Source organism: Aquarana catesbeiana, linkage group LG10, assembly GCF_042186555.1.
Source record: "Aquarana catesbeiana isolate 2022-GZ linkage group LG10, ASM4218655v1, whole genome shotgun sequence".
Lineage (NCBI taxonomy): Eukaryota > Metazoa > Chordata > Amphibia > Anura > Ranidae > Aquarana > Aquarana catesbeiana.
Window position 1 is genome coordinate 148,690,332 of NC_133333.1, and position 14,076 is coordinate 148,704,407.

Sequence of the window (14,076 nt, forward strand, 5' to 3'; positions counted from 1 at the left end):
CCGGGTCCTGCCCCAGGGGACATGGGTCAATGCAAAAAAAAGTTTTAAAAACGGCCGTTTTTTCAGGAGCAGTGATTTTAATAATGCTTAAAGTCAAACAATAAAAGTGTAATATCCCTTTAAATTTCGTAGCTGGGGGGTGTCTATAGTATGCCTGTAAAGGGGCACATGTTTCCCGTGTTTAGAACAGTCTGACAGCAAAATGACATTTCGAAGGAAAAAACCCATTTAAAACTACTCGCGGCTATTGCATTGCCGACAATACACATAGAAGTTCATTGATAAAAACGGCATGGGAATTGCCCACAGGGGAACCCCGAACCAAAATTAAAAAAAAAAAAATGACGTGGGAGTCCCCCTAAATTCCAGACCAGGCCCTTCAGGTCTGGTATGGATTTTAAGGGGAACCCCGCGCCAAAAAAAAAAAAAAAAACGGCGTGGGGTCCCCCCCAAAAATCCATACCAGGCCCTTATCTGAGCACGCAACCTGGCAGGCCACAGGAAAAGAGGGGGCAACGAGAGTGCGGCCCCCCTCCTGAACCGTACCAGGCCACATGCCCTCAACATCGGGAGGGTGCTTTGGGGTAGCCCCCCAAAACACCTTGTCCCCATGTTGATGAGGACAAGGGCCTCATCCCCACAACCCTGGCCGGTGGTTGTGGGGGTCTGCGGGCGGGGGGCTTATCGGAATCTGGAAGCCCCCTTTAACAAGGGGACCCCCAGATCCCGGCCCCCCCTGTGTGAAATGGTAAGGGGGTACTTACCCTACCATTTCACTAAAAAACTGTCAAAAATGTTAAAAATGACAAGAGACAGTTTTTGACAATTCCTTTATTTAAATGCTTCTTCTTTCTTCTATCTTCCTTCATCTTCTTCTTCTGGTTCTTCTGGCTCTTCTGGTTCTTCCTCCGGCGTTCTTGTCCAGCATCTCCTCCGCGGTGTCTTCTATCTTCTTCTCCTCGGGCCGCTCTGCACCCATGGCATGGGGGGAGGCTCCCGCTCTTCTCTTCATCTTCTTCTTCATCTTCTTCTCTTCTTCCTTCTTCTCTTCTTCTCTTCTTCATTTTCTTCTCCGGGCCGCTCCGCATCCATGCTGGCATGGAGGGAGGCTCCCGCTGTGTGACAGCGTCTCCTCGTCTGACGGTTCTTAAATAACGGGGGGCGGGGCCACCCAGTGACCCCGCCCCCTCTGACGCACGGGACATGACGGGACTTCCCTGTGGCATTCCCCGTGACGTCACAGGGAAGTCCCGTCAAGTCACCGTGCGTCAGAGGGGGGCGAGGTCACCGGGTGGCCCCGCCCCCCGTTATTTAAGAACTGTCAGACGAGGAGACGCCGTCACACAGCGGGAGCCTCCCTCCATGCCAGCATGGGTTCGGAGCGGCCCGGAGAAGAAAATGAAGAAGAGAAGAAGAGAAGAAAAGAAGAAGAGAAGAGAGGGAGCCTCCCCCCATGCCATGGGTGCGGAGCGGCCCGAGGAGAAGAAGATAGAAGACGCCGCGGAGGAGATGCTGGACGAGAACGCCGGAGGAAGAACCAGAAGAGCCAGAAGAACCAGAAGAAGAAGATGAAGGAAGATAGAAGAAAGAAGAAGCATTTAAATAAAGGAATTGTCAAAAACTGTCTTTTGTCATTTTTAACATTTTTGACAGTTTTTTAGTGAAATGGTAGGGGTAAGTACCCCCTTACCATTTCACATGGGGGGGCGGGATCTGGGGGTCCCCTTGTTAAAGGGGGCTTCCAGATTCCAATAAGCCCCCCGCCCGCATACCCCCACAACCACCGGCCAGGGTTGTGGGGATGAGGCCCTTGTCCTCATCAACATGGGGACAAGGTGTTTTGGGGGGCTACCCCAAAGCACCCTCCCAATGTTGAGGGCATGTGGCCTGGTACGGTTCAGGAGGGGGGGCCACACTCTCGTCCCCCCCTCTTTTCCTGCGTCCTGCCAGGTTGCGTGCCCGGATAAGGGTCTGGTATGGATTATTGGGGGGACCCCACGCCGTTTTTTTTTTTGGTGTGGGGTTCCCCTTAAAATCCATACCAGACCTGAAGGGTCTGGTATGGAATTTAGGGGGGAACCCCACGTCATTTTTTTAAAAAAATTTTGGCCGGGGTTCCCCTTAATATCCATACCAGACCTGAAGGGCCTGGTATGGAATTTAGGGGGACTCCCACGTCATTTTTTTTTTTTTAATTTTGGTTCGGGGTTCCCCCGTGGGGAATTCCCATGCCGTTTTTATCAATGAACTTCTATGTGTATTGTCGGCAATGCAATAGCTGCAAGTAGTTTTAGATGGGTTTTTTCCTTCGAAATGGCATTTTGCTGTCAGACTGTTCTAAACACGGGAAACATGCGCCCCTTTACAGGCATACTATAGACACCCCCCAGCTACGAAATTTAAAGGGATATTACACTTTTATTGTTTGACTTTAAGCATTATTAAAATCACTGCTCCTGAAAAAACGGCCATTTTTAAAACTTTTTTTTGCATTGATCCATGTCCCCTGGGGCAGGATCCGAGTCCCCAAACACTTTTTATGACAATAACTTGCATATAAGCCTTTAAAATTAGCACTTTTAATTTCTCCCATAGACTTTTAAAGAGTGTTCCGCGGCATTCGAATTTGCCGCGAACACCCCAAATTGTTCGCTGTTCGGCGAACTTGCGAACAGCCAATGTTCGAGTCGAACATGAGTTCGACTCGAACTCGAAGCTCATCCCTACTTGTGTCCATATAGTGTTGCTTTTTGCCTCTAGACCTGGCTTCCAAGAAAGTGAGCTTCATCATACATGGACCTTCCAAACATGGATTGTTTTTGCTTATGGACAATTTGCCTGTTGTAAACCATAGCCTTCCCTATTGGTCCCCTTCATCTGCACCAATCTTTGTTTGTGTTTGTTCTGTCTTTTAGATTATCTTTTTACAGTGTTCATTTTTGTATTTTTTTAATTTTAATTCTGTAAATGTTATGTTTTTATTGTATGGCTGTCCCTGTCTTGGTCAAGCAAACATGGACCCTTAAAATCAATAAAACCCTTATGCCCTGTACACACGGTAGCACATTGATCGGACATTCTGACAACAAAATCCATGGATTTTTTCCGACGGATGTTGGCTCAAACTTGTCTTGCATACACACGGTCACACAAAGTTGTCGGAAAATCTGATCGTTCTGCACACGGTGATGTAAAACACGTATGTCAGGACTATAAACAGGGCAGTAGCCAATAGCTTTCATCTCTTAATTTATTCTGAGCATGTGTGGCACTTTGTGCGTCGGATTTGTGTACACACAATTGGAATTTCCGACAACAGATTTTGTTATCGGAAAATTTTATAGCAAGCTCTCAAACTTTGTGTGTCGGAAATTCCAATGGAAAATGTGTGATGGAGCCCACACACGGTCGGAATTTCCGACAACAGGGTCCTATCACACATTTTCCGTCGGAAAATCCGACCATGTATACAGGGCATAAGGTTCACTTTTCAAGTTATAGAGTGATTCCTACTAGTCAGCAAATGTGTCTGCCACTGCCTGGGAGTTTATAAGCTTTTCACTGGAGTGTGGGCAGAAAATTTATGGGATCCTGGTCTTAGTCCTCTAGGATTTCAGTCTGTTTGCAAGGAACCTTCCAGCTCTATTGTTGATGGCATAGCAATTCAGTTTCAAATGACGCAGGTACTTGTCATGCTGTTCGCACAGTATCCTTCGCAAGTTGTTGCACAGTTGTAACAGTGTGGCTGCCGTACCACTAGATGTGGATGATTTATTTAAAGTATCTAAAGGGTGAATTTCAGATGTAAGAGCATCAAATTTGGCTGTGTAAAGTTTTTTTTAACCCTAGAGCCAAGTTGGATCAATAGGCCTCTTACAAAGGCTTTGTGGGTGTTCCACAAAATAAATAAGGGTTGGTGTCTGGAAGGCTATTCTGCGAAAAGAACTTATTACGTTGCTTAGCAATGTTTTTTTGGAATTCTGTTTTTTGAACTATAGAGTTTTTGTAACGCCATAGAAGCAAAGGTGAACATGTGTCAATCTCCACCAAAAACATATATAGCTGCATGGTCAGACCATGTTAGATATGGTAGACAAGGACACCTTTTGCAAAAGAAATTTGTCAACCAGAAACATATCAATCTGGGTGTACGAGTTGTGTCGTGGGGAAAAATATGTGAAATCCCGTTCATTTGCATGTCGACATTATGTATGTCCTCCGCATGAATACAATTTCCCAGGGATAGCGGCTGGGATTTCGACCATGAGGAAACATTCATGATAGGGTCTACTACAAGATTAACCACTAGCCAATCAGCTCATGCAGATATACTGCGGCAAGTAAGCTCTCCTGCATGAACCGGCCTACCTGTACGCCAGTCCACGCAAGGAGGATAGCGGGCGTGCCGCGGGAGCATGCCCGCGGGTCCAGCGGACTCAATGTCCACCGGCAACCTGGGATCGCAGTGAGGAGAGGCAAATCGGGTAAACAAGGCGATTCCCCGGTCTGCCAGATGACATGACAGAGATCTACTGTTCCCAGTGATCGGGAATAGTAATCTCTGTCATGTTCCAGTAAATCCATCCCCCCCCTAGAACACACCCAGGGAACACACTTATCCCCTTGATCGCCCTCTAGTGTTAACCCTTTCCCTGCCAGTGACATTTTTACATTGATCAGTGCATTTTTATAGCACTGATCAATGTAATAATGTCACTGGTCCCCAAAAAGTGTAATTTGGGGTCACATTTGTCCGCTGCAATGATGCAGTCCCTCTAAAAATCGCAGACCACTGCCATTACCAGTAAAAACAATAAAAAGAAAACAAAAGTCCCTAAATCTATCCCGTAGTTTGTAGACATGATAACCTTTCCACAAACCAATCAATATACACCTATTGCAATATTTTTGACCAAAAATATGTAGAAGAATATATATCAGCCTAAACTGATGAAAGCAGAAAGTAAAAGAATTTTTGTTTTTTCAAAATTGTCGGTGTTTTTTTGTTTATAGCGCAAAAAATAAAAAATGCAGAGGTGATCAAATACCACCAAAAGAAAGCTCTATTTGTGGGTAAAAAAGACGTCAATTTTGTTTAGGTACAGTGTTGAACGACCGCACAATTGTCAGTTAAAGCGAAGCAGTGCCGTATCGCAAAAAATGGCCTGATCATTAAGGAGTCAAATCCTTCCGGGGCTGAAGTGGTTAAAGTCCACAGTCCATGCTTCCATCGCACACATTCCTGAAATAAGCTCTTTAGGCTACTGGGTGCTGTAGTGACCGCCAGCTGGATACTGGAACTTATGCGATATGCAACGTTTTTTATTCAAGAAAGATCACATCATAGGTCAGTGTAGTGCAAAGTTTCAGAGCCACGCAGGACCCCTTCAACAGGCATCACAGACATCTTCAGTCATCATCACATGCCCAACTCAGTTAGTGTGAGTTGGTGGTATATACGTTAACCAAAGTATACATATAGTTATTAATGGTACATATGAGTATGCTATATCTTCCCTCTGGATCCAGAATAGTTATGGATAGGGAAAAGGACACCGAGACTCCAACCGCCATCAGGAATCCTCTCTTCTTGGCATGTGTTGATGCTAGAAAAATGTGCGGATAGTTCTTGTGGGAGCAGTAAGGTGTGGAGTCTTTGTGGAAATGGGTTTCCTGAATGGTGATGTGGTCAGCTTTGTTGGAGACTTCCTTATATAGAGAGTAGTGTTTCGCAGGGTGGTACAGGCCTCGGACATTTAGGGACATGGTCATAAGTCCCATTTAGATGTATCCAGCTGATGTGGAGAGTGATGTTGGAGATCAAAGAAAGAGAAATGTGACCTGCCAAAAAACAAGAAAAAAAGATTAAAAAACGTCCATATAGAACTACGTGTGCAGTATACACTGCATGGTTTCTAACTTCAGGATTCCTGTTTGGAACCGGGCAAGGGCAAAGAGATGTCATCTTTAGGTATTTTGTAGAGCTGGTGAGGGCTTTCTGGACACTTGCCTGTCGGGATGAACGTGTTTAGGCACCTGGTGTGAGGAGCTAGTGGACGTAGCTTGTATCTCAGGTATGATTCCCCATTCCCTCATCTAGGGAGGTAATTATATGTGATTTCCCTTTATAGATCACACTCAGCTTGGCTGTGTACTTCTATTTGTAGATGAGTTTATTGTTCCTCAGCACCTTAGTGATAGAGTTAAGATTACATCGGAGTTGCAGAGTGTATTGGGAAAAATTTGGTAGGACCTGGATATCAGCGGCCTGCGCTGGCAGCCGGTCGTTGCGGTGGAAAGCTTCTAGAATTTTTTCTTTCACTTGGAAAAAATGAATTTGCATCAGGACATATCACAGCTTTAATAGCTGTTAATATTGATATAATGCTCAATGTTTAAGCACTTTGTGGTTTGGGGTGACAACTCTCTGCTTCTGTTTCTCACAATGCTCTGCTTGTAAATCACCATTTCACATGCTCTCCCAAAGTAAAAATCAGATTATGTGCTGATGTACATTGTCCAAGGATGTTACAATATTTTTGCAAAATAAGACCTTTTAAAATAATGTACTGTGAAAAAACACATTCAGTCGATTATCAGTGTAGTTCATGTAGACAGGAACTACCTGTTAAAAATACATTGCAGACAGTAAGAATTGGGAAATCTTACCTGTAAAAAGATACCCACAGCCAGTTATCAGTGTAGTGCATATAGACAGGGACAGACTGTAAAAAAAATTGCAGCCAGCAACAATTAAGAAATAAACATATGCAGTGAGCTATCAGTGTTGTCCCTGTGGAAAAGACCAGACTATGAAAATAAATCCATTGTAGCCAGCAAGAATAAGGGAATATGCCTTGTGAATACCTGTTATGACTGTAGTTCATGACTGTAGTGCATGTGGACAGACTGTGAAGAAGCTGCAGGACAGCGTGGCTTGGACTCCACCGAGATGGCGGTGTGACTCCTGAGCTCCAGCACACAGCGGGATAACACAGCGACTCACGGCGACTAGAGGCACCGCAAACACCACACGAACCGGCGGATTGATGCCCCAACAACCCGGCAGTATGCCTAGAAAGCGGCAAGCGGAACATCATCCGAAAAAGCTAACGGACTACTACACACAGCCACCGCGGCCTCGTGGGCAAGATGGCGCCGGCTCCTCTCCCTCACAACCATCGGCTCACAGACATCCACAGGGCCACGACGAACAAGCTTACAGGCAAGCTTTTGATACAGGAGAATCATCACAACCCTCCTCACCACTCAACAGAAGCCCAGCTAAGTCACGCTTCAGGATGGATGATTCAGGGATGCAGCAATGTGAGGTAAGATCCAATGCTTACTCACAAGAAGACACAAGAGAGCTCCCTGACTCCATAGTCTCATTCCCCACACTGAACCAGCCAGTGTTAGGCACAACACTTAAAGACATGCTCATTTCTCTAAGAAGCACTATCCACACTGACATGATGGCATGCATGAGGAATTTTAAAACAGAACTAACAGCAGTGGGAGACAGAGTTGACCATATTGAGAACATAATGGGGTAGTACGTAACCACCATTAATGACCTGGTAGACGCACACGATACTGCAGACGACGAACAAACATGGATCAAAGCAAAGTTAGCAGATTTAGAGGACAGATCCAGAAGAAATAATGTTAAAATTCGAGGGATCCCTGAAACGGTACAATCTTCTGATCTGCGTACCTACGCAACTGCAATGCTAACTACCCTCATGCCTGATATCCCTGCCATTGAGCTTTCCATAGATAGGATCCACAGGTTACCTAAACCCTCATTCATCCCAGAAAATGCTCCCAGGGATGTTCTGTTTCAAATGCATTTTTACCAAACAAAAGAATGCCTGATGTTAGCCACACGCAAAGGGGAACACCGCAATACTGATTATGCTGTGCTACAGTTCTATGCAGACTTGTCGCAATTCACCTTGCAACTGCAAAAGAATTTGAACAATATCACAAAAGCATTAAGGAACCACAACGTTACCTATAGATGGGGTTATCCAACTAAACTGTTGGTCACTAAAGATGGAGTGAACCATGTGATTACATCCCCATCCAAAGGCTACCACTTTCTCCAAAAATGGAAGATCATGCCAGAGGAACATTCCACCCCCTCTGACACCAGGAATTTCAACAAAATTCCCCCCTAAGTGGCAACAGGCCTCACCTTCCAAATGACACAACTCATATCAAATCTTCGTCATTATGCCTCAAAGTGCCAGCCCTGACAGAGGGCCCCGCCTATTGGAGCTTATTCCACACCACAAGCTCCCATAACCTGAGCAGGCATGATCTGCACCTGGGTTATCATTACCCACCTTTTAAGTTCCGGTTTATGCTGTTCTTTTTTTTGTTTTCCATATTTTCTTTTCTCACAGGAACTGTACCTACCATTCTATTCAAATCCTCCCAACACCTATCAACATCCCAGACAAGCCATCCACAGATCCTGTATGAGCTTCAACAAACAGAATAAACGAACAATTTATGAACACAGCCCGCCTGCATATGATTCCAACAGTGAGTACACTTACCACCTGACACAAAATCACCATCTAAAAAAGCCATTATGCCAGTTAAAATTCTTTCTATAAACGCACATGGTCTAAATCACCCATCTAAGAGGGCTTCCCTATGGAAAGAGGCAGATTCATTTTAGTGTGATGTGCTTTGCGTCCAAGAGACACATTTTCATCACAATGCATCTCCTAAGTGTACTCACAAATTCTTTCAGCACTTTTTCTTTTCCAACATGCCAGCTAAAAAAAGAGGAGAGATGATCGCAGTCAAAGACACAATCTCCTTCAACCTAATCTCAGCAACAACTGATCCTTCAGGACGATAGCTTATTGTCATCTGTGACATAAATAACATTCGCTACACTTTGATGAACATCTATGTTCCCAACAAACACCAAATTAGATTTCTAAATGGACTCATGAGGAAAGTAAAAAAAATACAACAAGGATCTCTTATAGTATGTGGGGACTTCAACATTATCCCTAACCCACTAATGGATTCTACTACAGCACCCTCAAAAAGGACCTCATCCTTAGCTAATTTTTTACATTCCCATGATTTATACAATGTTTGGCATTGTACGCACGCCAGTGAAAGGGATTATTCATTTTTTTCACATAGACATTGTACATACACGAGAATTCTTGATGGATAAGTAGCTACTTCAAAAAGTGTCCCAGGCCAAAATAGGCACAATAGCATGGTCAGATCATGCTCCCATTCTCCTTATACTAAATTTCTATCCTAGCACCACTACTTATGTTTGGCGCGCCAACTCACACATAATACAAAACCCTAAAACTAAAAAAAATTGGAAGGTCACTTGTCCAGTTACTTTCAGATCAATTCCTCGTCCACTGATAATGCTTTTCTATTGTGGAATGCCCACAAAGCTTATATAAGAGGCATATTTATCCAGCTAGGGGTGAGAATCAAGAAGCAGCGGCAGCAGAAAATTACCAATTTCATAACAGAAATTGACACACTGGAAGCTCTCAACAAAACTAAACCTACCCCCTCCACTAGCATAAAACTCACCTCACTGAGACATGACCTTGGAATCATCCTACTACAAACATTTGAATACACAGAGAAAAAATTGAAAATGTCCTTTTATTCTACTGGCAACAATGCCGTGAAAGCAATGGCCAGGAGAATACAGGGACAACGCTTCAAGACCAAAATAGCTCACCTCAACCATCCCAAAAGCAAAGAAAAAATATATGACCCACAAGGCATCGTAGACGCAAAGAAAGTCGCAAAGGCAGAATATCACTTTTCTATAATTTTCTCGATCATAAATCTATTCTCAAGAAAACAAGTCCTATGCTTGCATGGGAAAGGGACTTAGACACATCATATACAGAAGAACAGTGTCACAAAACATTACAACACATCCACTCAGCAACTAAAAGTACAAATCTTTGGGAATTATCCCACAAAATCTCATAGAGATGGTATCTACGCCATACAGGATAGCCAAATTTGACCCCTCTACGCCCGCGTTATGTTGGAGAAATTGCACACAAACAGGAACCCTGTTCCACATATTGTGGACCTGTGGAAAATTGGCTAGATTCGTGCGCAATGTATTTGCAATCTTTTTAACAAGTCACAGGAGTAGCTACACAATGCTCACCTTCATTGGCTATCCTAAACCTAGGAATAGAAAATATACCACCACTCTATAGGAAATGTACTACCCACCTATTCCTAGCCGCCAAATTGGTAATTCTTAGGCTCTGGAGATCCCCAGTTCTTCCTGAGATTGCAGATGTTATCTGCACACTAACAATTCACAACACTTATGAAGGCATGTTAGCTAACATAGCGGGGAAATATGCAGAATTTCTTAGTCACTGGGAACCATGGATAGAATGGTATAAAGTCTATAATACACGTACAAGACAGCAACTACCAAACGGCATAGTCAGATTAAATAAGATACTAAACTACCCGGATATAATCTATATACTATAATGGCAACAAATACAGGATTTTAGTTCCTTAATTCCTTTCTTTTCTCTTCTTTCTTTTTTTATTTTTTATTTTTGCCCCACCTACAAGTTTATTCTCCTACTATTCTCTATTAACACAAAAAAGAAGTTGGAGATACATATTACTAATTTACATGTACACCCAAAACCAGAAGTACTGGATGTGATAAATAATGAAGTAAGAAACTTTTTTTTTTTGATGACACCCCTGTCTGGTCGCAGCTAGATCCCAATGGAGTTACCTTAGTAGAGGGACGGACCTGACAGTTGACACCACTAGTTGATATGTTTACGGTTAATTGAAAAAGTTAAAATGTGTACTATGGAGAATGAATATCAGTATTGTACCAACTCTGTATCGACACTATATGTTATACTTCTTTGTATTACTGTGAAAATGAATAAAAATGTAATTATTAAAAAAAAAGAAGCTGCAGAAGACGCATCAACAGCACTGGATGTAAAAATATTTTCCTCCTTAGTTTCCCCAAACTGCACAACATTTTGCTACATAAAGGATGTTCAGTAAAGGTCTACTTTAAGAGAACTACAGGTATGTCTACAAGCCCTACAATAACCTGTCTCTATGCATTTTAGCAGCAACACTCTCTATGCTTTTACTATCATAGCTAAATTGTCAATATGGTTGCTGGGAACCTAAGCTTTTATAATGCCCTCTTCTTGGTCCTTCTAAGCCATCTGACCAATGTTTGAAGATAAGGAAGTTCACTACTGGGAGCTGGCTGCTATGGTAGCAAAATTACACATTAGGGCCCATGAACATATTGGGTTCACCTTGAACCCATGCTCAACCTGAACTTGAATCTCTTCCCTAGTTATTAATATCAGCCACAAAAGGGAGAATTTTGTGTTGACTTTATAAATGCAAATATAGCTAAACATGTAGACAGCACCTTGGACTCTTTGGCTAAAGTGTTAACCTTTTATTCCTCAGTGATTAGAGAGGACAGGAAAGAAGTGTGACAAGATGTTTTCAGATCTGGCCCAAAATAGCCAGATTTGCCAATTGTCAAAATACAACTATGGGCAACTTTTTTTTTTGCTACTTCAGCAGACTCTTATAGGGAAGCTTCAAATCATCTTTCAACTCATTGCTCTCCCCGTACATAAGGGTGTACAAAACCACTAACTCCCATATATCTCAATTTTCCCCATCCAAAATCCCCCCCTACCCCCCCCTCAGCCTCTGCTACTTCCCCCTAAAAAAAAAATACTTTATTTCATCTACTACCCTCAGTCCTAAACTCATATCTCAACTCCTCTGCATAACTCCACAATTTTTTAAACTCCCTCCAACCTTCCCATTTCTCTCTGAGCCCTTCATTATTGTCTTCGACATGTGTTCTTAAGCTCTCCAACTTGAAAGTTTCCTCCACCACGTTGATCCAGTCCCTAAATGGAGGGCTTTCCTCTTCTTGCCAGTTCTTATGGATAAGTTTCTTGGCCGCGTTGAGCAAGTGTGGTATCAAAGTGTCTCTATATTGCCTCACATCTCCCTCTGCTTCATGAAACAACACCACCCATGGATCCTCCCTGATTTCTTTTTTAGTAATTTCTTTTAAATATTGAATAATCTTTCTCCAATATTTTCTGATTTTGGGGCAAAACCACCAAATATGTGCCATTGTCCCTCGCTCCCCACAACCTCACCAACATTCTCCTGATCTATCCTTTTGATATTTGCTATTTCTATCGGGGGTAGCATACCATCTTGCTAAGCATTTATACTTCATCTCTGCAGTTTTAGCATCAACCGCAGAGCCATGTGTCAAGGTCAACATTTTCTGGATGCTAGTGATATCCCTCTGTGACCCCAGCTCCTGTTCCCATTTTTTTATATATGGCGGTATTTCCACCTCGTTAGCCCTCAGCACCAGATTGTAGAGCTTAGAGATCGTCTTTTTACCATTGTTCGTACAACACATCCTTTCCAGAGGGGTCAGCTCATCTCCTGACTTAATAGGGTGAGGAAGACTCCGGGTGAAGTGATACAGCTGGAGATACCGCAATTCATCTATCCGAGAAAAAATATTACTGTGTATTAACTCTGAAAGTGAAAGTATTTTTCCTTTTTTTAATATATCTCTTAACTGTGTTGTATCTTTTTTAATCCAATTACCACCTATTACCTTTACCCCTGGTGCAAAAAACTTGTTGTCTTTTAATCCTATTAGTGGCGAGTTATAACTCCCGTTTAATTGTTTATACATTTTATCCCATATTTTTAAAACATTCCTTGTAAGTGAAGGTGTGTTTACATCAACCGTTCTATAGTGTGGTGGGTTCCAAATAATTTTTCCTAAATGTGCCCTACTAAGTGTTTTTTCTATCTTGACCCATCTTTTTTCATTCTTTTCCTTGGCCCATTCCACCGCTCTCGACAGGACTATAGCTTTATAGTAACTATAAATGTCTGGTACCGCAATACCTCCCATTTCCTTCGCCTGTCTTAAGACTATGAAGGTGACTCTCCGTTTTCTATGCTTCCATATTGTATTCATAATTTTTGTTTTTATTTTTTTAAAATAAAATAGAGGCAGAGCTATTGGCAACATCTGGAACTTATAAGAAATCTTTGGTACTAAGACCATTTTTATGATGTTTATCTGGCCAATCCACGATAAGGGCTTCCCAACTTTTTATAGCACTCGGTTCTAATTTCGTCCAACAGCTCTACAAAATTTATTTTGTAGATTCTGTTCATGGCATTTGCTAGTTTGATCCCCAAGTAATTCAGTTTTCTTCTCCAGGCAAATTTGAATTCCGTTTTTAATGTTAATTCTTCTGTCTTATCTATATTTATGTCAAGAATTTCTGACTTTGCAAGATTTAATCTAAAGTTGGATAACTCACCATATTGTTTCAAGGTGAATAATAAGTTAGGTAAAATGATCCGCGGATTGTTGGTGTAAAACAGAACGTCGTCCGCATATGCTGCAAGTTTATGCTCCTCCTACCAGATCCTAAATCCGCCTATATCGGGGTTCTTTCCTACCATGGCCAATAGAGGTTCCAGAGATAAGACAAATAGGAGCAGAGATAGAGGACATCCCTGCCTTGTCCCATTTTTCATCTCAATGGGTGAAAACAGAGTTACGTTTATTCTGTTGGATGGTAATATAAAGTTTTGATCCACTGGATCATTCTAGGGCCAATTCCCATCACTTCCAAAGTCTGAATCATGAACCCCCAGTCTACCCTGTCAAAGGCCTTTTCGGCATCTATTGACAGGAGTAGACCTGGGGGCCCTATTTCTTTTATCCTCTGGAGGAGAAGAAGTGTTCTCACCCCATTATCTCTGCCCTCCCTTCCTGGCATGAAACCCACCTGGTCCGGATGGACCAGACAGGTCATCACTCCTTTAAACCGCCCTGCTAGAACTTTGACATACAGTTTTGTATCTGCATTCAGCAGCGAGATGGGCCTATAGCTAGAGCACCTCGTCCCATCCTTCCCCTCCTTCAAAATGACTGTGATGACTGTGGACAATGCCTCTCCTCCCATT